We start from the raw sequence: 26,392 nt of genomic DNA, 5'->3' as shown, positions 1-26,392 counted from the left end.
GTTACTTTCACAATATTAGATAGCTAGTAAGTAGGAGAATCATAACTTAAAGACTGAGCTCTTTCCACTAATGATACCATTTTCATTAATTTTATAGTACATTTATTTATGTATTTATCTATTTATTTTTGGCTGTGTTGGGTCTTCTTTTCTGTGCGAGGGCTTTCTCTAGTTGCAGCAAGCGGGGGCCACTCTTCATCGCGGTGCGCGGGTCTCTCACTATCGCGGCCTCTCTTGCTGCGGAGCACAGGCTCCAGACGCGCAGGCTCAGTAGTTGTGGCTCACGGGTCTAGTTGCTCCGTGGTATGTGGGATCTTCCCAGACCAGGGCTCGAACCCGTGTCCCCTGCATTGGCAGGCAGATTCTCAACCACTGCGCCACCGGGGAAGCCCCGTTTTCATTAATTTTTTAAAAGCAATATGGAAGAAAATTTTTGCATAGGAATTGACACAGGACCAGTGTGTAGAGAACTGAAGTAATTTGCTTACAAAGGAATCTGCAAGATGTTAAGGAAAATGTAGAGATTTTAGGAAAGGACCAATACAACCTCAGAGGATACGTGGTACATTTTACCCATGTGTCTGAAATTGTTTTGTTCCACTGTGATAGGTGGTATAAGTGTGCTGGTGGTAAGCATTACAAGATTAAAACAGAGAAATAAGAATACTCTAGTGAAGACTCAAAAATTGTAGTAATGACAATGACAGTGTATACTTTTTCCATTTAGTATTTAGATATATTATTGAGGACCTTATCACAATTAATGTTTATAGATATAATGGAACGAGAAAAACCTGATTTTGAATATCCAGTCTACTAAGTCACTAGCTTGGTGACTGGGGCAATAGAGCCTACTGCTTTGAAGCTCACCTGAAAAACAAGGATTATAAAAATTGGTTCAAATTTTCAGAATGGTAGTTTGGTAATATGCATTAAAATGTAAAAGGCAAATATCCACTTATGCAACAATTTCACTCTAAGAAATTTCCCTAAGAAGTTAAGCATACAAGAGCCAAAAAATGTGTATCAGTATGAAAATGTATTAACCCAAATGACATAATCGTACCATTTTGAAAGTAATTGCCTATCCTTTAAGAAAGGGAACTGTCTGATAGAAAATACCATAATAATTTGTTCAGGTTGAGGATGGGGAGGTACCAGTGAGAAAGCCATCTGTCACACATCGGGAATCAACAGTCGTGTGGGGATGAGGGGTGGAGTAGCATGATGGGAAGCTGGAATCTGAACTTAGAATGACCAAGACATTTTTAGCAACATTAATACATAATATAATGTGTGGATTGTTTGCCTTGCTATGATACAGTTCCCTTCATCTCTCCAAATCTTCAATGTCTCACACAAATGATTTCAGTGTGTAGGAGATTTTTGGAGGATATTCAGGAAGACTGGAGTTCTGACTCTGAACAGAAGAGGACTAACATAAACAGAGTGATGAAATGTTCATTAAATCAAATCAGTGGAAAAAGGAACTCAACCCACCAGTAATGATGAAAATAAGCATCCCCTAGGAATACATAGAAATCTCTGGAGAAGCACTGAACTTCCCATAATTTGTGGAATAGAAGTTGAATCAATTATGTCTAAATCTTAACATGACAGTTGATACCTATTGACCTTTGAATGATAAATTATGCACAAAGGTGATGATTATATATATTAAAACAGGAAAAAATCACAAACATTTTAAGTTTCCATTTACCAGGGGTTGGTAAAGGTACTTATATTCAATTCCATGATATATTTTTGTTGACATATTTAACATATTTTTGAGTAAAAAAAAAAAAAAAACTCAGCATGTTAGAGTACTGCATTTATAGTTTGATTCCAAGTAAAAATAATTCTACAAATTTATCTACATATGAATGTGTGCATGAATACATGGCCAAAAGGTGGTTCCTCAAAGTTTTAACAGTGTGTATTCAGGACGGAGAATATAAGATAATCAATAAAGACTATCTTAATTTATATTCTTTTGCACTTTTTGAAATTTTACAAACAGTATGCATTTTATTTACAAATTCAGTATAGTCATTTTCAAAAATAAAAAGAAAGGAAAGCCAAAGAAGATTTACTTCACATAGTTGGTAAAGGAGTTGTATGTTAAGGAAAATACGGGACCCCAGTACCGGTGCTCAGTTCTTTATAGGTGCTCAGTAAGTGTGAATTTGCTTTGCTTTTCTCCTCTGTATGTCAGCCTCAGTTTTCCTTTCTGTCAAATGGAAGAAATCAATAGCTATACCCTGGCAAGTTATCAGAAACTTCTGGAGAAATTAAAGAGCAAACAAACCAAACCAAACATCAGCAATAACAACAACAACAAATGTTTCCTAGGGCTATATGCCTGGAGATTCTGATTTTGATAATAATTCAGATGGGGAAAATGTTGACTCTGATGGTTCCTAAGATGTCATTGACCTCTAATATTCTAGAATATATTTATTATATTGCTATCCTATTCGATATGTTCAATTATTACTTCTACCTGGTTAAGAATGATAAATTATAAGTATTCTTTGAAAACAGGTTGGTATATATTAATGCCTTGGATATCCCTAATTATAGTAAATATAAACACATATAGTATATGCTACTTAAACACTGGCAGAAGAATGATTACCAATTTAAATAAGAAAGGGACTAAGCTGAAATGCAGCTCTATTTGTAAATCTATTTTGTTAATCACATATTAAACTTTGCATAAAATTATATGTTTTAACTTGATAGGTGTCTCTTTAGCAGAGTTTAGTATTCTGAATTAAATATAATAAATCTTTGCAAAATAATAATGTTATAATCTGGAAAACCTGTTTTTTAACAGTTTTATTGAATAAATGCAAATAGAACTGCTTATCTTTATAACCTTTGAAGCTTTATCAATATTGTGTGCTCCAGTGTTAGAAGTTAGGTATGGCTACGCATGAGCACCGTAGAAACTAGAGGCAATTTTTAAGGTAATTTAGCTGCCAATAAAGCAGTTCTATAAAATATTTAAAAATTTAAACAAGTAAGACTTTTATTGACTCATATTTGTCATTTTTTATTGTAGATGCTATTATCTAAACGAGTTCATATTGCTAGGAGCATAGTAGGTGTTCTATTAATGATTACTGAATTGAGCTGTGATACACACTACCTGCAGTTGATACAGTTCTACACAAAGGAGTCACATATTAAATAATCTCTAACAAGCAGGTGCCTAATGCAAAATTACAGCAAGTATTTACAAAAGGACCCAGATTCTTGACAATTTCTATAAAGTAAACAAATGCTTATGTAAGAAATGCCACATTTTCTAGTTTGGGCAAATAGTCTGCTTTAGTCAATCAGTAAAGAAATAGTCATAGCAAGATTGTCTCTGTAGATGACTGAAAATTCTGTGTAGCAATGATTTATACATCTCACTGTTCAAATGACCCTCCTAGCCATGTTCAGATGTGGTAATGCACATCTCGAGAAGGTGTTCTCTGATTTCCCCCTATCTGGCCTGGATTAGGATTCCCCCATATAGCAAAGTTCCAAGTATTACTAGATAGTAAGGTCTCAGTACATATATAAAGGAGGGAAGGAAGGAAGGAAGGAAGGAAAGAAGGAGGGAAGCGGGGAGAGAGGAATGCCTCTTACTTCTTAACTATACGCTCAGGATAAATATTAACACTGACCTTCTGGTGTTACCTCTATTCCTAAGAAAAGAAGGATTTAGCTTAACCAGGGATTACCATTATCTTAATGAGATTTAATGGGTTGCTGCCTAGGCTTCTATACTTACTGCCATTATTCAAGCAGTCTGTGATTCTATTACAGTATTTGGTCACACAGATATATGTTACAACCTATAGCCTTTCTTTAGTTTTTTATAGTCTGAGGTACATCACAGATTAGATAGATAGATGATAGGTAGGTAGATAAACAGATAAATAGATGAATATAAAATTATATATAATTGTGTAAAGTGGTAAAGGGAAAAAAAACGAATATTTGAAATGATATTTGAAGTGTTTTAAGGGATCATAACGAAGAACAAATTTAGATTGGAGAAAAAAAAAGATCAGGAAAGTCTTTGCTAAGAAATCATGTTAAAATGACACATAAAGGAGTAGGGTAGAGGAAAAAAAATCAGACAAGGAAACAGCGTAAGTGAAGCCTCTGATGCATGAGATAGTGGGATGTGGTTGAGGAACTGAAAAAGTTTAATATAGTTGATACGACAGTCAACACCAATTGGAGAGGTAGGCAGAGGCCAATTCATGCAGAGACTTTAAGGCATGGCAGAGGGTGTTAGATTTTACGTGAAGGTAAATGGGAAGATATTACAAAGTTTTGAGCAAGGGAATTAGTTTTAATAGCAGAAGTTCTTAATTCTTATTAAACTTAACATCTTTTTTTTTCTTCAATTTTATGTGTCTTTAGACATCTTTATTTACCCCAAGTAACAAAGATAATATCCTATATTTTCTTCTTGAAGCTTTATGTTAATATATTTTATATATAGGCATATAAACAATTTTCAATTAATTTTTGTATATACTGAAAGATAATGGTGGGCATTCATTGTTTTCCCATATGAATTACCAGATATTCCAGCACCACTGTGAGAAACATTCCAGCCAGAAGACATTTAGGTGAGATATAGGAACGTGGATTGACCTTAAAAATTTATGACTAACTCAAACAAGAAAGAATCAAAATAATAATTTTAGATCTTTGCATATGACAGAATAAGCTCTCTGAGTAAATGTCCCAATGGGAAAAACTGCTAAATAAAATATATTTTAAAGTGTTTTACTTTAAATACATAGCTGAATTAGAATGCAAAGTAATCTTCAGAAGCTAAAAATAAAGTAAAAGCTCGGTAAGATAATTAAATACCAAAGAATGCTTTTGCCTTAAGTGTTTCAGCTGAGCTCAAGAAAACTTTAGCTTCTACAACTGATAGCTGGAAAGGAAAGAGGAGAAATGATAAGGATTAAGGCCCTTCCAGGATTAAGATTCTAACTAGGGACCTCAACATAAAACTAGGGCCTAGAAGGACAATACAATATCAGAAGTAAACAAATTGTGCAAAAGATACACTGAGGAAAATGACACTTTTCAGCCTAAATGTTGTCAAGAGGATAATAAAAAGCATCCTTGAGAATTCATAGCCAGAAGCCAACCTTCAAATGAGTTTATAACCTGAATCAATACTACCTGTATGTTCTGTGAAAGCTGAGGATTAAAATTCACTTTAAAGTTATGTTCGTTTGGTTTAAAGTCAATTTTCAGAAGCAAAGGTGAATTATATTTACAGGAACACTGTTTCTAAAGTTTAAAAAGTTCTAAAGAAAATGAACATTTTACACTCAAAAATCACAAAACGCAAGGAAATAAGTCACTGAGTTAAAGGCATTGGAAAAGAGCAAGAATATCTGACTCAAATATTAAAAATTGAAATTATGAGAGACAGATTTACTTAATATGCTGAAAGAAATTAAAGGGAAGCATGAAAATATGAACTCAACTTCCAGTTCTCTATCTCTAAGTTTAACTAGCATTTTAGCCGTTCATATGTTATTTTACCATTATATTTTAAAAAATTTCTAGAATATTTTAGTTCTTTTCCAAATTTTCTTTGTGTTTTTTTTTTGAGTCTTTCTATCTTGCCTTGAATAGTACCTGGCACATAGTAGACAATAAATAGTCCCCAGTACAAAGCAGACAGTCAATACACATTTTTTTGAGTGAATGAAAAAATGCCTTAAAATTTTTTGGATATGAAGAGGAGTAGGTTTAGTAAGAGAATGATGTAGGACCAGGACTGAGTTTTTCAAATAAATATGGGAAACACTAAAGGTTTAAGAAGGTTAAAGAAGCATGAGTCAGAGATTTGAAATGAAGTGAGGTCCCTGAGGAGTCAAAGGTGGTGGGACCTGGCTCATGTGGCAAAGAAATGGCCTTTGAATAGAGGAGGGAAACTCCCTTTGATTTGAAGGGAAAAAAAAATTGATCAGGTACATGTTGGTGTGTACATTTGACTGGTGCGAAGGTGAAAAGCAGGGAGGGGAAGGAACAAATTGCCAATTGTATCTTAAAAATATGTAAGTTATATGGTGGAACTCAGATCTGATGCCTAGTTGTGGCCCTTAAGTAAATTCTGTAAACTGCTACAGGAAAAAAAAAAAAAAAAAGCAAAACACCCCCAAACCAAAACATTTTTTCCTAAGGAGTCTGTTCCAATGGGATAAAATAGAGAATCATTCTCTGGAGTTGAGGAGAGAATAGTTCATGTGCTAATTCATCTACCAGGCACTGAGAATTTGTTCCTTGGGGAGCTCAAATCTAATTATATTGGTGTCAACCTACAGTTGGTCTGGAATTCTTTATTTCCATGGTGGCAACAATGTGTCACACACAGAAGCAGCAAGAACGTCCTTATAAATTGTACATCTCAAATAGCTCAGGCTCAAGAAATTTTGGATTTCTTCAATTACCACCCAACAAGAGAAAACTCATAATGAATGTCAGAAAATATTTTTCATCTTTAATGATATATTTGAATAAGTTTTGAAATTTGAAGATGTTATCATCATAATGATCTTTTCATGCTAATCATTTCCATTTTTTTTAGATAGAATTTAGATTTTAGCTGGCTAAAATCCAAGTAATGTTTTCGTGAGGAACTTCAAGCTTAATCAGTTCTTTAAAAAATAAAAACGGTAAATGATCCAGTTTGTAGAAAGTCCCGAATTTCTGTTAGAAAAGAGGTTACTGAAAGAAACCATTTATGGGACAGGTAGTTCCTCATGAATATGACTCCACAACTGAGTGATTAAAAAGTGCACTCCACCTTGGAAAACAGATATGGAAGAGCCCTAAGGAGAAAGGGTAAGGGGAAAGCTAGAAGAGAGATGTCTGCAAAAGCCTACCCACAGGGAAAGAGGGATTTCAAAGTACAAATTTTTCCAAAAGAAATGTCTAAAATTATTCTGCATTAATACAGAACTCAGCAATAATTTGAAAATCTGTATGCTGGTGGGTTTGAAGGATGAGTGTGGAACAAAGTTGGATGCTCTAAAATATGCACAAAATATTTAGAAATTATCACTCTGTGTAGGAAAAAAAAAACATAAATTATTAAATCAAATTTGAGGCAAGATGCAGTAATTATAAGTTGTTCTTAGGTCCTTATATACTCTGCTATGTAAAAAACGTTCTCCCTCAACTTTTCGTTAATAAACTAATTTGTGATAAACAGAATAGGTAAAAGAAAAACATAAAATATTTTTGTCGTAAACGTTTTTGCTCTTGTTGGGTACAAAGTACCGTATATTCTTATGTATTTGCTCTACCTTGTCAATATAGAAGTAATGGGACTCAGGATTTCCTTGCTTCCTGATATTTTGAGTTTTTGAGTTGTTTAATATTAATAAAAGTGCATATTCAAGCAAAGGTCAATTGTATCATGCTCATTTATTTCAGTCCATTCATAGTTGATATCTGTTTTGGTTTATTTATTGTTTTGAAAAAACATAGATGTGAGAGATCGAATATACAAACAGACAATGGCCAAATCACATATCAAAATAGAACTCTGATTCTTCTAGCACCAAGAACTTCTCCTTTGAAGATGTTAAAATTGTTTGAATCAAATTAATGTCAATCTCTCCTACTATATTTTAAGGTTCCCAAGGGCATATTTTGCTCACCATTGTATTCTGAGAGCCTAGCCTCCACATAGTAGATGCTCAATAAATATCTGCTGACTTAAATGAAACAGTGATTCCTACACTACTACTTCGTAAAAGAAATATACCACTTAATAATATGGTCTTAGAAATGGTTAACCTCAGGATGCTCCAATATCTCTGAACCACATACATTTTATGTAAGACCCATGAGTTTAACCCCTCTCATATATTGTCCTATTGGAAATTTTCCCCACTACCTCCTCTTAATCCCCATGAGTACCTTCATCTTTTCTTAGGTATTGGACAAACTCCTCATTTGACTGTAATAAAAATGGTACTTCCTCAAATAGCTTTGATGTCTCGAGACTGATTGGGGTCTTCTCTGGCCCCCTTACCTTATTCATACTTCTGTCTGTTTTACTGTAATTATTCATTAACATCTTCTTCCCTTCAGACTCTGAACTTCTCAAAAGAAAAGCCTATATTCTATTTATCTTTCACAAAAAGGAAGCACTACATACTTATTGTTGAATAAATTACTGACTCACGACAAGTGATTAGTTTTACTGTGTGCTAATCAGGTACCACGAGAACCTGCTTGTTTTAATTATCCTCACAATAACCCTGTGAATTAAATAATATTACCTGCCTTTTGTAGGTGAGGAAGATGAGTCTGAGATAGGTGAAGGGTCTTGTTGAAGGTCACACTTTAAGTGAATAGCAAAGATGGATTTTGAATTCTATGTCCTACCCCAAATTCTGAAATCTGAACTCCATGCTAGGTTACACACAGACTGTCTATTCAATTCAGTTACTTAAAGTCCTAATCTTGTCTAATTTTCTCTTTGCCATATAATATAGTTCCTGTTTATCCCTGAAATTCTCCTTTCATTGTCTGCGGACACCATGTTTAGGGAGCACACATAAATTCACCAAATGAAATATTCAATCCTATGTCATCCTCCATATTTACATTAAAAGTATTACTTAAAATATAATTATTTTAAAAGTTGCACTCTTTTTTAAAACATAAACTGTCCTTCCTTAACATTCTGATTCCTATAGAAATTTATTTATGTTTAAAATGCATATACTAAACACTGCATTTTAATCCTTTTTATATTATTCTGCATTTTGTAATTTAGAGAGTAGAAGTTGCTAGTCAATAAATCATTCTCAGATTTATTTGCCTAAATTCTATATGATGGTTCCATGATAAGTTAAGGCCTTAGAGGTTATTTAACACCGTAACACATCAAAGATCATTGTTGACATTAATGCGATGAAATAAAAAGCAGCAATGTCTGAACTGTTCTCAGTGTGCTATTTACAAAATGTAAAATACTCATTAAATGTAACCTAGAGTTTATAAATTGATTTATGTCAACACATGAACCCAACATTACCATTTACTGCTACGTGCTTTTTATTAAACACATCACGAGATCAAAATGGCAGTTAGGAGTTTACTCTTTCTTAGTAAGTGGAAATATGAAGCTGTTGCCTGTATTTAAGAAGGTAATGACAGGTATTTTGCATTTATTTTGTAAGCGCAGTACATCAGCTAGAGCTCAACTAGTATTTCCTACTAAAAATAAACCTCAATATGAAAGGGGAAGAGGCAAGGAAGAAACAACAGTGCTTTCTTCTTATAGAAAATTACATTTCTTGCACTCCCTTGTCCTAAGTAAAATGAGAATCATGTAGATTTTGTATTCTTGGAACTTCTAAGTACATTTTAACTCTTTCTCCCAATTACTTTCTTAGCATAGAGGAATTTATTTATATATATATTTTCATTTATGTAGTTTTAAGCATATGGTAAAGGTTATAAAGAAATAGTTTATACAATCCTCAAAGAAAAATAGACTGAAAGTAAACTAGAAATGTATTCACCAGCCAAAGATGTGAATGCCAGACAAAAGTACCTTGGTGATACTTTCCCTTTTTCCTTTTTCTTTTTTCTATTCTTCATTTTTTCCTCCCTGATTAGAACTAAAGTCAAAGACCAAACATCTGCATATATGCAATATATAGCATTTGACACACACTGTATGCTGTCCAGAAGTGAAGAATAATGAGATGTTTTGTTTTCTGCTTAATACAACCCTTAATTAAACTACCATAATAATGACTTGGCCACTGTGCCCAATGTCCATGTTTTAACATTTTCATTGTTGAGAGGAATGAAATAGAAAACCACTGGAGGACAGAGTAATGCAAGGAAGGTGCTGTAAAAAAAACTTTTGAGTCCATGGTCCCATTTGGTAACAGATAACTCAAGACAACAGAAGGTTTTTCTTGACCTAAACAGTGTTTTGTGATTTTAAAACAGAAATTTTCACATCCTTAATTTCATTGAATCTAAGAAGACACATCCTAATTTCAGAGTTGTTAAAGTGTGAAAAATGTTTTAGAAACAGTGAAATATGGTAAATATCTGGATTTCTGGCTTCTTTCAGAAAACTGAAATATTTGACACTCTAGGGCTGTGAACCCAGGTGGCAACAATAGCTCTGTCAAGTAGTGGCTGTTCCAACTGGTCTCCCTTCCTTTTCTTGCTTCCTCCCTCTCTCCCATTTTCTTCCTTATTTTGTCATTAATTTCACACATATTCAGTTAGTGTCTACCAAGAGCAAGACACCATCCTAGGCTTTGGGGAGACATTGGTTAATGAAACAGGCAACATTCTTGCCTTCAAAGAGCTTACCTCTCAGCTAGGAAAGATAGATTGTAAATGAGTAAATCAATATGATAATTTCAAAAGTAGAAAGTGTTATGAAGAAAATAAAACCAGAGCATGGAATAAAAAGTGATTGAGGAGGTGTGTATATTATTTTTGATGATGTGGTGAGATAAGACCTCCTTGAAGAGGAGACTTCTGACCTAAACATTTGGTGGTGGGAAAGCGCCAGTTTTGTAGAGATCTTCTCCTACCTTTCTGGCCCATCTTTTTTTGTGTGTTTATTGTTGTTGTTTCCTTTGGAAGCCCCTTTCTTTGCACTGACTTCTTAAGATCCCCAAGCTTTTCCCTTGATCCTCTTCTCATTTTCACTGTTTTTTGATGATTTTATCAAATATTTAACCATGACTTAAACTTTGAGGATTTTGATATTTTTATCGTAAATCTAATCCTCTAGCCTGAGCTCTAGAACCGTTTTTATAACTCTGGAGAAACAGCCATTCTGCCTGGAAAGTTGACAAGCACCACACACTCCGAGAAGGCTCAGATTGACTTAATTACTTATCTAATCCTTATTAAGTTTCTCCTTCTGAATTATAGTAATGATTATGTTGTGTGCACTATATTATTTTAACGAACACTTTTATCGTTCTTACTATGTGGCTGAAAGTATTCCAAATGCTTTGCAAACACTGTATGAGATTATATATTCATTGAAACAAGGGACTGTGTTTTTTTCATTACTTTATTTCCTGCTCTTTGCATAAAAAGGGCAATTCAATAAAAGTTTGGTGAGGCAAAAAAAGAAATAATAAATCAGTAAATGAATAAATGAATACAATGAATGCAATTATAGAGATTTAGCTGTTATTGAGAGGATTGAAAAAGATTGCTGATCAGACACAAGTTACATGATTGCCAGGCAGCAAAGAGGGTCGTGGTGTTTGTGCTCTGAATTTGTAGAAGTTCCAATTTACATAGTTATTGCTGTTCTCTATGTATGCATATAAAAAAAGATGAGTGTAGCATTGATTTAAAGTCAGATTTTGTGGAGTGCACATGGTGAAAAGATAACAGCACATGGGAATAGTGGGAGCTGGAGAAACTGGAGGTCAGATCATTCCTGGGTTCAAGATGAGTGGAAAGGAAGCATCAAGATGACTGATAAGGAGAAATAGAGAAATAAAGAGAATTAAAAGAAATAAAAGAACTAAAGCTATGAGGTCAGAATAGGATAAGGAGATAAATGTGAAATGTGTAAACACTTATACATATATACTTTTTTTTAATTGAAAACTTAAAAGAGTTTTCTGATACTATTTTTTTATTGAAGTATAGTTAACTTACAATGTTGTGTTGGTTTCAAGTGCACAGCAAAGTGATTCGGTTATATATACATATATATATTCTTTTTCAGATTCTTTTCCATTACAGGTTATTATAAGATATTGAATATAGTTCCCTGTGCTATACAGTACATCCTTGTTGTTTACCTATTTTATAAATGGTAGTGTGTATATGTTAATTCCAAACTCCTAATTTATCCCCCCCACACCCATCACCTTTGGTAACCATAAGTTTGTTTTCTATGTCTGTGAGTCTATTTCTGTTTTGTAAATAAATTCATTTATATCATGTTTTTTTAGATTCCACATATAAGTGATATCATATGATATTTGTCTTTCTCTGTCTGATTTACTTCACTTAATATGATAATCCCTAGGTCCATCCATGTTTCTGCAAATGGCATTACTTCATTCTTTTATATGGCTGAGTAATATTCCATTGTATATATATATATATATATATATATATATATATATATATATATCACATTTTCTTTATCTATTCATCTGTTGATGGACATTTAGGTTGCTTCCAACATACATACATTCCTAATCATGTAGTAGTTCTCTGGAATAGCACTATCCATAAAAAATATAGTGTGAGTTACATATTTAATTTTAAATTTTCTATTAGTTATACTAAAAAAAGTAAGAACAGGTGAAATTTGATAATATACTTTATTTAACCCAATATATTAAAATATTATTGTTTCAACATATAATCAACATATAACAATACATATAATATGTAACAGTAATGAAGCATTTTACATTCATTTTCCATACTAAGTCTTTGCTATCAGGAGTGTATTTTACACTTTGCAATCCTCGATTAGAGCCAGCCACATTTCTAATGCTCAGTAGCCATATGTGATTAGTGGCTATCACATTGGACAGAGGAGATCTCCATCTAAGGAGGTCAGGGAATGGTGAAGTTTAGGGATGAGATGTATTGCCTACAAGGTTGCTAAAATCTCCTTGGATCTTGATGTAACACAAATATCACACAAGAAGACTATGAAAGATTTTGACCTGAAGGAAGGAAGGAGATTAAAACAATCAGGTATGTCTCCTGGTCTTTTAGAAGGTTATTGAAAAAGGATGTTGTTTCTATTTATATAATTTGTCTTCAAGATATTTATATCAGTAGAAGAGCATAAGTACATATAGGGATTTTTTATTTACAGGTTTTTCAAGGTATTCTTTTGGGAACTAAATATTATAAATGTCATTTTGTCTTGTTCTAACCACTTCAAGACTATAAATTTACCTTTTGCTATAAGGAAAACATTGTAGAAAAACTTCTGCTGTTAATTTTAAAAAATGGTCTCTAGGCATTTCCACATATCTGAAGGGTTGTGTGCCTGCTGTCAACACAAAAGCCTCATAGAAAGGTGTGACTGTGAGAACACATATGTCTAGTGAATAAGACACTCAAACAGCTTCATCTTCTGTACCTGTCTACTACCATCAATCAATGTGATGCCATTTTTCAGGAGAAAAATAAATGTTATATGGCCAAGTGTATTAAAAATTGGCTTTTGATATATGACTACATCCACTTATTATCTTCCAGAATAAAAGCAATAACCTAAGCTCTTTCAGTATAGAATTTCAATTGACTCTGGAAGATGAAAATGAGTTCTCCTTCCTCAAAACTACAATTATGATGCTGTATTTTTAAAATGTCTTGATCATGCTGTCAACTGCAGGTCATCTCCAAAAAAGATCTCAGGGTATTTGTTTGGATGCCACATATGAGGGTTTCCATGTCCTTGTTGTTCATCATTGTATCTCTGATGCCAATAATCAATTCTAGGCCCTGTGATCATAAAGGGAACTAAAACTTTCTAAAAACACTTTTTAGATGACAGCGTCCATAAATTAACCCTATTCAAGAAAGTGTGCTGATTGCAAAAACAAAGACAGGCCTACTAAAATTCTACCATCTTATTCTCTTCAATATCTAATCATTGCTGAACCACTTCATTGTCTACTGATGCCAAACAAAAAGACAAAGCAAAAGCAAAACAAAAACAATAAACATTAAGAGAGATTTGGGAGACGTTAAGCAGGTACTGGCTTCTGGTTCTGTGCTAGACATTATGATAAATATTAACTATTATTTCTTACCACTGGTATTTTTCCTTATGGTGTTGCATCTGTGTTTAGCCAAAGAATGCCAGATGGCAATGAGAAACCAATTGCTCACTATGCAAGAACAATGACATATACATTACATGTACAATAACAAAGCTCCAGTGGTTATCAAGGGAGTCCAAAATACCCACAACCACTTTTGTCAACCTTTATCAATTAATGGAGCACAGATTCGTTAGAATATTCTTTGGCGATTCCTCTCTAAGGAAATCATACACCTTTAATTATGTAAACAGAAATGCAACTTGAATTTTTCTTGCCACCTACCTCCAAGCTTTGAAGAGTATAAATTCTAAAGCTCCTTCTCTGGTCAGCAGCTATTGCTTTCCAACTATGATGTCTTTCTCCCATAGAGTGGTAGAAGATAATCCTTTCATACCACTTCATGACTATGAAATGTCAGTAGAATAACTACCCAAGGAATTCATGCATGTTATAATTTTACACTGATTTTCCCACTCATAACTGAATCTGTTTCTTGGAAAGTCTTTTTTCTGTGGTTCTAAGAGGTGATTTTTATGTTAGCTTGGATATATTCAAACAACATATTTAGAAACTCTGCATTAAAAAATTGATTTAGAATTAGGTCTGGTGACATACAATAGATTAAGATATTTAAAAGTAATCTAAATGCTTGTAGTATATGGCACATGATGACCCAATAAAGACATATTGATCAACGACTTTGGCTTTTCCTAAATTGTTCCAAAGAAAAAACATGTATTATTTATATAGATAACTTTTTCTATCATCCATTGTAAACCTGACACCAACAACAACAGGTTCCTGACAATTATTTACAGCACTTGAATGATCAAACAACCTTATTTTGGGCAACAGCCTTTCACATACTTAAATTGAGTTTAAATAATTTTTCAAAGATTTCTGGTCATTGTAGTACTATGAATTTAGGTTTTAAAATCTTTCCATCCAAACCCAAACATATAGCAATGATAAATAAATTATTAGAACCAAAATGAAAAGCTATAGGTGTATCTTTAAGCTAATATCTCTCTGAACCAGAAACAGAACAAACACAAGCTGCAGGGAGAATGAAGCCATGGTCTTGCTGGACCCTAGGTCTAAAAGAGCCTGGGAGGTGGATTCCTACAAGGTAACAAGGACAAAAAGCACCATATACAGGTTGGGGAACTGGATCCAAGTTCATGACAGGAAATCTGGGGCTGCTGTAGGACTTTGCTACCCTTGACAAGAGATCAGAGAATGCTGCGACTGTTGCCTGGGGCCGTGGCTTCTGAAAGCTACTGGAGAAAGAAGCAGCATCTAAGCAAGCAGCACCTGGGCCAAACCACCTGCTGATTAGCTTTTGACTAAATCTGCAACCTCCCCAATGAAACCATGGGACAGAGGCCACCAGTAGGCATAAAAGGGGATGGAGAGGGATGGAATGGTAAGTAGTTTCCACCAATTATGAGCCCAAAAGTGAACCTTCCAATCACATACAGAAAATGTAACATTAAGGAAGAGGAGGAACAAAATTGATAAAAAGGAGTCGTATTCACTTTTGCCAAAAATGAAAGTAATATAGAATCTTAAAATGGCTTAAACATATGTTAATCATCACACAGGTAAAGGAAGGAAAATAACCATAAAAATGAATTATAAAATACTGGTAGATAGCTATAAATTAAGGTAAAAAGTAACAAGTTAGAAATCCTTGAAATAAAAAAGATAGCTTTTGGATTGAAGAGCTCAATAGATAGGAATTTTAGACTGGACCTACTCACTGAAAAAATATGATAGTACTTAAAATTCAGCCAAAATGAAGCACAGGGAGATAACAAAAAAACAAGGAAACTGGAGAAATGTTGGTTAGATGGAAAGGCTCCAGTATAGTTCTAATAAAAGTCCCAGAAGTAGAAAATAATGGAAGGTGTGAAGAAACTGTCAAAAAGATAATGGCTGAAGATTTCCAGAACTGGAAGAAAAAAAAAATTCTCAGGCAGAAATAATACATGAAGAGAAGGGTAGAATGAATAAAATCTAAACAAAGACACATCCAAATGAAATTTCAGCACATCAGGCATCAAGAGACCATCTTCAAAGCTATCAGAGAGAAAAGGCAGGTGCCCTATAGAAGGTCAACAACTAGACTGACAGCAGATTTCTCATTAGCCAAAGTATACTTCAAAAGTACTTTGAAGTCAAGTTTTGTTTATTTTTTATTATTAGTGACTTCATTTTTTTACAACAGTTTAGGTTTCCAACAAAATTGAGAAGGAAGTACAAAGATACCCTTGCCCACACACATACATAGTCTCCACCATTATTGACATCATTCACCAGAAAGGTACATTTTTTATCAAGGATGAACTTACAGTGACACGTTATAATCACCCAATGCCCATAGTTTATCTTAGGGTTTGCTCTTGTTGGCTTCTTTTACTTAGTGGTATTCATTTAAGGTTCTTCCATATCTTTTCATGGCCTGACAGTTCATTTCTTTTTAGCTCTGAATAATATTTCATTGTCTGGATGTACCACAGTTTATTCATCCATTCACCTGATGAAGGACATTTTGGTTGTTTCCAAGTTTTGGTAATTATGAATGAAACTGCTATAAACATCCAGGTGCAGGTTTTTGTGTGGGCATAAGTTTTTAATTCCTTTGGGCAAATATCAAGGAACATGATTGCTGGATCGTATGGTAAGAGTATATTTAATTTTGTAAGAAACTTTCACAGTCTTTCAAAGTTGGCTATACCATTTTGCATTCCCATTAATGTACGAGAGTTTCTGTTGCCCCACATCCCCACCAGCTTTTGGTATTGTCAATGTATGGGATTTAGTTTATTCTAATAGGTTCACAGGGGTATCTCATTGTTGTTTTGATTTGCATTTCCTTGATTACATACGATGTGGAGCGTCTTTTCATATACTTATTTGTCAGTTGTGTATATTCTTTGGTGAGCCGTTTGTTAAGGTCTTTGGCCATTTATTAAATGGAGTTTTTTGTTTTCTTACTGAGTTTTAAGAGTTCTTTGTATATTGTGGATAACAATATTTTATCAGATGTCTTTTGCCAACATTTTCTCCCAGTCTGTGGCTTGTCTGTTCATCCTGCTAACATTGTCTTTCACAGGAGGTGAGGAAGCATGCTTTAGTGCTAGGATTAGGTCTCAGTGTTTTAGTGAGCCTATGCTCCCGGGATGTAAACTTCACAGTTGTTTCTTAGTTTTTTTCTTTCTCCCTCTAGGTGGGACGGGATGGCTGGAGTGGGCTGGAGTAGGGTCTTTCCCTTCCCCAAGTCACTTAGGCTCTGGTAATACCCCAGCAGGTTAAGTTCTAGTTAACTAGTTTCCCCTGAGAGCAGGCTTTGTTAAGAACAACAGAATGCTTTGGCATGTTTCAGAATGGTTCCTTTTCCCCTCACCTTCCAGAGTGAGGCGATTTTTCTCTGATATTTACTGTGGGAATCAGGTCGAGCGTCTGGAAGTAAATCTCACAATTTTGTGGCAGTCTCTCTATGACTGGGTCCCCCAGCAATTTTTAACCCTCAGACTTGTCCACACTGAGCTTCCAGCAGTTCATCAATGACAGTTCGGGTTTTCCTGTCCCAGAAGGTTTTTGCTCCCAAGTCTCTGCTCTGGTAAGCCATGACTCTGTGCTGCCTTCTGACTCTCTAATCTTGGGGGCAGTGGTTTGCCTTGTGTCCTCCCTTGTCTTATGGATCCAAGAAGAATTTATTTTTCAGTCTGTTCAGATTTTACTTGTTAGGACAGAGTGGCAATTTCCAAGCTCCTTATAAGTGCGCTGGAAACCAAAAGTCTGAAGTCAATTTTTTGTCCCAAGAAGACTGGGCAAAAGTAGTGGCATCTTGGTGCAAAATCAAATAAGCCAGGCACAAAGGGTGGCAACTGAAAGGAGGGAAGGTTTGAGGTAGTCAGTGATTCTGGAATCATTTCTGAACTGAAGGGCAGGTAGTTAAGGCAGATTTAATTCAGTTCCTGCTGCTATGCATATTGGTGCTCCGTAAGTGACTCCAGGCAAATTCCAGAAGCTCACTTACAGAGCAGCATTTCCCCAGCCTATCCCATGGAACATGATGAATGAATAAAAATCTCTGTTAAATGAACAAAAAGGTTCCACTGTCAGATATGATTAGAAACTGCTGGGTGAAACAAAATTAGGTTTCTTCACAAAAGAATTTACCAGAAACTTTGCTATATCAATATGCCCTATGAATCTGTAGAACGGGTGTTTAGAATGCAGGGTGTTTAGATTTTCAAACTTCTTTGAATTTAGATTGCTATTTCCTTAGAAGAGCTAACGAGATAATCCACCACACATGCTTTGGAAGAAAAGCTTCTTTAGATTTATCTAGTCTTAACATTTTCACGGTATTGTCGGACAAGTCTCTGGAGACACAAAGTAAAGTAAGCAAAAAAGCATTCTCCAGTCACTATAAAACTCACCACAAACTGCCCACCCCTGATGATTAAAGACCATGTCAGTTAAGGTGGAGTCTTACATATGCCAGATTGCCCTGTGGTTCAATCATACTTTTGTCCATTTTGCCTTCCGGTCCTCTCTGCTTTCACTGATTCAGGGTGGAGTAGTTTTTGCAGCTACAAAGGTCACTTGTTAAAGGCCTGGTCCTTTTTTACCTGTTTTATTGGTTCAGGAACCTGCTAAGAGTGTGACTTAAAGCAATCCCAGAATCATGTGTTAAGCTACACATAACTGGTTTGTTTAATAACACTTTGTACCACTACAGCACAGGGGCCACAAATGATGGAGAATTCATCTGGTCTTCTTGTTCGGGGCCTAAGAGGTGCTTCCCTTGAATAAACAACTAAATGCCTCATGGAAATGAACAAAATTTTGATTTGTTATCATCTTAATGACAAATGGTATTTTATACAATGGCAACACGTTTGATACCCAGAGAAAAATATGCTTGGTTGGGGTAGCATTCTATTCGATGGATCACTCCTATGATCTACCCATTCTGGCCTCTAGAATAACAACTACGAAAGTCAGGTGGATAAACCAGTCTAAACATCCTCATATTATTAAAACCACAATAAAGAGTAAAAACTAAGTCCACCTTTTCATGTAAATAACAATGATAACACCTAGCACTTATATAGTGCTCACCATGGCCTAGATGTCTCAGCACTTTGACACCTGAACACATTTAATCTCTCTAAAAACTCCATGAGACAGAGAAGGTGACCTTAATGTCTGGAAACACTTACAACAGACATTATAAATGACTTACAGATATCACATTAGAGCATACGATATGTTTTATGTGCTGTGCAAAGTTGTGATGAATGTGGTACATTAATTCATTTCCATCAGTACTTGCTCATGCATCTGTGATGTGTTGCCTCAAACGATCTCTGCTTTTTCACTGAATAAACATGTAAAGTAAATCAGAGGGATTGAAAATATATTAAAAAAATAACATAATAACATCTATGCTACTGGATCTTATAGCTGCTGTGTACTATTATCTCCATTTTAAAGATGAGACGGCTCAGAGAAGTTAAGCCATTTGCCCAAGGTCACAGAGCTAGAAGTGGTGGAGAAATAATTTAAATCAAGGCCACCTGACTTGAGAGTCCATGCCCTTATTGAGACCATAAATAAATAAAACAACCTATAAATAGTATATAGTAGGGTTTGGAAATGAATTTGCATTCTCTTTGCTGGCCCAGTGCAAATTTCTTGTCTTTTATTTTCCAAATTATTTATTTATTTGTGTCCCATTCTGTTCTATAGCAAGGAAGTCATTTCTCTATATCAAGGCTTTTATTTCTTACAATTGTAAAACATTCTCAGACTTTCTCAGTTCCAGTCCTAAGGATGTTTGTAGTTCAAAATGACTGCTACAAATTACTCAGGAGCAAGAGTACTGGCCTCTCCTGCTACTTAGCAAGCTGCTACAGTAGTATTCATTTTGTGTGGAAAGAATAACTTCCAATGGGGTCCGCGTTTAGCAAGAACTGAGTCTGTGTGGGTTTAATTATACTTTTTGTTAGACTCAATTAAATGGCCACCAAGTTTCTGATATCTTAGGTCTTAGGTTGACTATTAATTTCATGACTGCTGCCATGAAGGTCGGTCTCCATGTCATTATATTCATGGATATATACATACACATCTATGGAAAGAATTGCAAACAGAACAGGTTTCTGGTTTCCTTTCACATGTTAACATGACTTCCCAACTCCATTTTTTTTTTCTAAAGTGGTAAATCACTGAATGATCTCCCTCTTAAGAATGATGCCTCAGACCAAAAATGAATGTTAATGGCCCATAGCCTTCAGGGTGAAAAGTCAATTTATTAGAAATCTGCTGTTTAATATAGGATTTGTTATTGGTCCATGTACAATCAGGTGACTATTACAACCAGCCATTAAATTATTAATGGTGGACAGTTTCCACAGAAAATGTCATAAAGTATGTAAAGTCTAAAGGGAATATGAACTGATACAAGGGAGGAAGAAAGGAAGGAGAGAAGGAAGGGAGGGAGAAAGAAAGGGGAATGAAGAGAGAAAGACTGAGGATTTAGAGAGGAATTGATGAATGTCCATCTATGAACTAGGGGTTGTGAGGACAAAGGGAGTACTGGCCTCAATAGGGCACATATAGTTAGAGAAGCGAAAATTGCGGGTATTGTTTTGAATCCATCTACATTTTTTATTGGTTTATGAAATTCAATATCTGTGTCCAGAGAAAATTTACTGCTTTGAATAAGACAGAATGATGGGGCTGGATCATCTCTGACAGTGACTTGACAGACACATTCCTAATTATCAGGAATGAGTTTTCTGGAACAGAAGGCAAGGGAGTGGGTGTCCTCCAAGGAAGGTTACTATTCATGCTCAGATAACCTGTTCCAATACCCTATTCTTGGATAACAAAGAATCTTAATAGAATTGAACCTATAATATTTAATGCTCTTTTAACTCACATATTTGAAACTTTTGAGTTTAGTGACTGAAAATTTGGAAGCTAATACATTTCTCTATATCTAGAGGAAATAAATTCTATTAGGGGATAGCCACACAAAGCTATGCCATGTGTTTCTGAATTTAAAAGCCCTGAGTCTAAGGAATCAGTCAAATGTCTAAAAAAATCTTACATGGAAAGTTTTACTCTGTGGCTTGAAAATAATGAACTATGTCTCAGCTATTAAAGTAGCAACTTAAACCCATTTGCTTTTTTTCATTAAGGTGAAAGACTCATAAGAAAAGATCCTATGGAAAAGCAGAAGAATGGAATATTAGAATGGCAAGCAGCAGTATAATATTTTAAGAAACGAGCATATTGCCTCTCAGCATTTGTTGTGCTATAATGATGTGGCTAATTCGAAGATGGAAAATAATTTAAACCAGAAATCATAGCAATAGTATAGTAACTGCTTCTCTGGTTTTTTCATTGTTATTGTTGTTGCTTTTAATTTGCTTCTGTGCCCCATACGTTCTATGATGTTACATATAACTTGTAATTTTTGATGTATAGGCATTTAGAATTGGACTTTGACTTATTTGATCAGACAGTATATATGTACATATAGCTGATTCACCTTGTTGTATAGCCAAAACTAACACAACATTGTAAAGCATTTATACTCCAATAAAAATGTAAAAAACAAAAAGGACAATACATAAAAGGAAAAACTAAAAAAAAAAAACTACTTGAGAGGATATATTTCTCTTAGCTTGCGTGAAATAATTAGGTTTTACTTGTGTGATGTTATAGAACTCATTTAAGATCTTCCTACTGACTGACTTGCTTTCTTTGGTTTATTCAGAAAATCAGAACAGAGCACTAACTGACACTTCAAAATCCTTAGCTTGATACTGATGATACCCAATCAACATTAGGTCATCTGTACTTTCTGAGAACACTATAGATACTACACCAGTAAAAAAAAAAAAATTCTTTGATTCTCTCAAACTCTGAATCCCACTAAAAGTAATGGTTTGTGGTAAACTGTCCTCACTCTTTTCCTTAATCCTATGACAAATGGGACAAGTACATTAAGAGATACAAAACTATTACTGTGCACTCTTGGCCATATCACAGTTTCCATTTTAGGAATGTAGATCACGAAGATGTGTCTACTTTATTCACGCTGTGGCTTGACTAGCACCGTATGCTTGAGATTCTTAATACATGCTACTTGATGACTGATTTATACACTCCATTTACAAGGTGTTAATGTAAAAAATGGCCAAATTCAATCTCATGTCTCCAAATTAAAATAGTTTTTACATTTTTCCAGTAATATCTTTTATAAACAACACTAAATATTACTTCAAATTCGTCAACAGCTCTTTATGATTAGTTGAAATTCTACGGCAACAGAATGTACATGAAATGTACAAATAAATACGTTCTCTACTAGACAAATAATACACAGATGGCTTTAAGTTTTTACTGTGGATTTATGGCCTGTGTATTTTGTAGTATTATTTGTTGCAACTAGTCTGGAGAGTTATTCTGAGATATTGAATATGGAAAATAAAATTTAACAGAACTTCAGAAAGTAAAAGGAGAAGTAGAAACACTATGTTTCATCAATGCAGCAAAACTGTTACTTTTTTCTAACACATATGTCCAGTGTTCATTGCATGCACTAGAAATTAACATATTTTGGGGTAACAAAAAATGGAGAAGCCCCATTACAAGTATTTACTATATTAACAATTATTTGAGAGTGAACCTTTTATAAGACAAATTCAAGTGATTTTCCAGGGTTGGAAACATGGGAGACTGAAAATAATGTGAGCTTTTGAATCTATCACAGTTATAAACCTGTCTCTATCGCTGTGATTCAGATTTGTCATCTGTAAAGTGGAGGAAATATCACCTACCTCAAAGGCTTAAAAGATAGTGAAATGAGATAACTTATTACACATGAATAGTGAGATTTCAATAGATTACATGAGATAGCCATAGGTCCTCAGTAATGATAGTTCTTATTATCATTTTTATTATGTCAGTTTTCCTCCTTCTAGGTGTGTGAACCAGCAAGACAAAGGCATGGGAAACAGAAAATGTAAGAAGTTAAATGCCAGGGTAAGAAATTTGGAATTTTATTCAATAGTTAATAAGAGACCATTAAAAATGTTTCAAGAAGAAAAATTAACCTTATTTGGACTCTGCTTTACAATAGTAGTGCTCAGATTTTAGGGTGCATGAGAACCCTGGGGGTGATTATTAAAAATGCAGATTTGAGGACTTCACCCTGAGAAGTTATGACCAATTAGGTCTGTTATGGGATCCAGCTGATTCTGTTACAGAAAGTCCTGGAGTCACGTTTCATGAAAAATGCCATTTTAAAGAAATTAATCCAAATGCAATACAACGGGTGTCTTGGAAGGGGAGAAACTGGACACAAAGAGGTCACTTAGACGCTTACTACTCAAAGTGGGGCTGGCCAGCTCACAGCACTGAGAAGACCCTGATACTCAGTGGAAATGGGGAACCTTGGGCCAGATGCAAAACCAATGAATCAGAATTCTCATTTTTAAAGCTTTATTGAGGTATAATTGACAAAGAAAAATTCTATATATTTAAAGTGTACCTACAACATAATGTTTTGAGATATATACATATATATATATATCATTATATATAGTGATTCACCACAATCCAGCTAGTTACATCCATCACTTCACATAGTTGCCATTTTCGTTTCTCCTTTTCCTTCTTCTCCTCCGTCTTGTTTTCTGTTGTGAAAACACTTTAGATCTATCCTGTTAGCAAATTTCAAGTATACAGTACAGTATTGTTTAGTCACATTGCACGTTAATAAGATTCATGGGTAATTCATCTACATATTAAAATATGAGATGACTGGCCTATAATGCTGACAGTACAGATGGAGGCCCATCAAAGCCTGAAATTGGGCAGTGACAGAGGGAGAAGAAATGAAGCATTAAATAAGAGGGGATGCACTAGTTAACCTTATAAATTGTGGACCTAAAAATTCAGGCCCGAGGGGCCCTCCATAACTCTGGTGGGGCAGTCTCTGTTCCTAGTAGAGAACTCACCGGATTTGTAAGAAGGAATAAATGCTCACCTTGGACCGCCCTCTGTTGCTCCTGCCCACAGCAGATGTGGAGATGTGTTCTCTCTTTCTCAGCCTTAAGAACAAATTTCGGAACAGCTGCAAAGCCGGCTGAGACATTTTCAAATAACCATCTGGCCTCACTTCCCACCCTGGTGTGGCATAAACATGGAGATGACAGAAGAGGGGTGATTATCAGATACAATTTGGGAACTCAGGACTGGAGATTGGAGGGTAAATGAGAATTTAGTAAAATGCAGGGATGAGATGTTGGACCCTTTAAAAAAATGCCTTCTCAACACAATAGCTTCCCAGAAGGTGACAAAGGTATTCACATCTCTTCCTTTGACCCTTGAGCGATTCTCATTTTCCTAAGTGAAGAAAGTTGCCTAAGTGCTGGAGGTGCCAGGATATTGTTTCTATGATGATGAAATAGATTACTGCCCACTGAGTTGCGCCCAGAAATTTGTAGCTGCACAGCTCTCCAAATGTGACAGAGGGAAAAGCACATTGTAATTTTGATGTACAGTCGTTTCATGAACATAGCATTAGTGCAGAACTTCAGGGGTGCCTGTATAAGCCAGAGAGTGAGGCTGAATTAAGTATGGAGTGATTCTTGAGCTAGCAGAGGTGTTCTATTAGCTGAATGGCAGAGCATGCAATTTAGAAGCTGTAGGCTCTGAGTTTTCTCTCAGCAACACTGTCTAAACATAATTAATCAGTTGCTTCTCACAGTAAGTGACACTAATTACTTGCATTCTAATTGCTATGTACGGAGTAATGTTACCCCGTTCTAAGTGCTCTGTAGAGTAGCGAATGAGATCTTTAATACATTATCATGGATTTCATGTAATTACAATTCTTTCCAATGGAGCAAAAGGAAAATATTGTAGGCTACTTCATCAGGAATCAATAAATACCTTCTATTACCACTATTAAGAAATAGTGATTGAACCTCTTCCTTATTATTAGCGTGTATGTGATTAGAACTGTGTATAGTTGTAAGTGCCAGCCCTTGGAACTGAAAATTTGCCCTTTGCTAGCTATGTTCTTGCTAGATGATCTTCTCTTCCAAAGAAAATGATTCTAATTTATTCTAAATTTTATTAATTTCCTAAAATCAGAGACATTGAATTGACTAGATAAACAGAGAAAAAGGAAATATTAACTTCTAATCTGATTTCATCTTTAGGTTCTGTATCTTTATCTGGTTTTATTCTTTATCCTTTACACTATATTTTCCTCCCTTGTACAAGATTGACTTGTTATTTTATAGATTTTAGTGTTTAAGTACTTGAATTAGCTAAACAGTGCTTGAGCTTCTTTCTAAAACTCCTTACAAGCATTTTCGGTTCTAGAAAATTGTTCTCTAAAAACAATTTTAAATTATAGCTGAAAAGGAAAATGTTCTTGAAAGGACAACTCTAAGTTTCTTGACAAAGATAAGTTTCTTGAAAGGGAAGATTCCTTGAGTTTAAATCTTATAAGGTAAAGAACATCATGTGTGCTCTGAAGAAAGAAATGTGATGCAGTAAAGGAAAGGAAAATAACAAAGGAAAATAGGCCTCTCTTTATAATGTGTTAAGTATTAGAATGCAAGTAGGATTCAAAATTGTATGCCTTATACAACTTATTGTTTCTTCTCTTCTGACTGCCTTATGTAGATTTTAATTATTCTGGTTTTGTATGGATTTAATTTTCTCATTCTTTTGAATAATTATTTTTCATTATACGATTTATGTTGAAGAATTCCTTAGTTATTTCTCTGGGGAGTATAATTGTCTTTCTAGTGTGGTTTTTTTGATTCTGGTGTTTAGCAGCTTTTTCTTTAAGGAAACTCTAGCTCTTCCTGTATTTGCTAAGTCATTCTATAGGTTTGAGAACTTTTCTTCAACTCCTAAGTTTATGCTATGTATAAACTTTAGATTGCCTCCAAAGAAAAAAATATGACTAGTGAAGTACTTGGTATAGGGGCTAATTTAAGGATATTTCCCTATAAGGACATCCTGTGGTTTATAAAATTTGTTTATTGGGAATATTTATTTCTCTCTTTGTTAGAAATATAAATGACCGAAGAAACTTGCAAATTGAATTTTATTTTCTAAAATGTTTTTAGCTTTTGAAAGAGGAAAAACTTGTTGAAATTATAGGCAGAAAAGAAAAAGTTTCCATCTTCTCCTATTCCTATCATTAATGTATATATTTAAACAAAAATTAATTTTAATTATTTCCTTTTCTACTATGTAATGCTGTTTCTAGATATGCCCCATGCTTTTCTTAACTTCAAAAACCTGCTTCCAGCTCTTCATATTTCTATTATTAATTGAATATATTTACACCAAAGTTAATTTTGTGTCCTTTCTTAATCACTATCTGTATTGCATGTGCTCCTTCTAACTGCTTTACCTAAAATGGCTTCTTTTCTCACCACCCTTCTAAACTGCCCCCATCCTGCATCACTTCG

Source organism: Balaenoptera ricei, chromosome 10, assembly GCF_028023285.1.
Source record: "Balaenoptera ricei isolate mBalRic1 chromosome 10, mBalRic1.hap2, whole genome shotgun sequence".
NCBI classification, from domain to species: Eukaryota; Metazoa; Chordata; class Mammalia; order Artiodactyla; family Balaenopteridae; genus Balaenoptera; species Balaenoptera ricei.
This window is presented reverse-complemented; position numbering follows the sequence as displayed.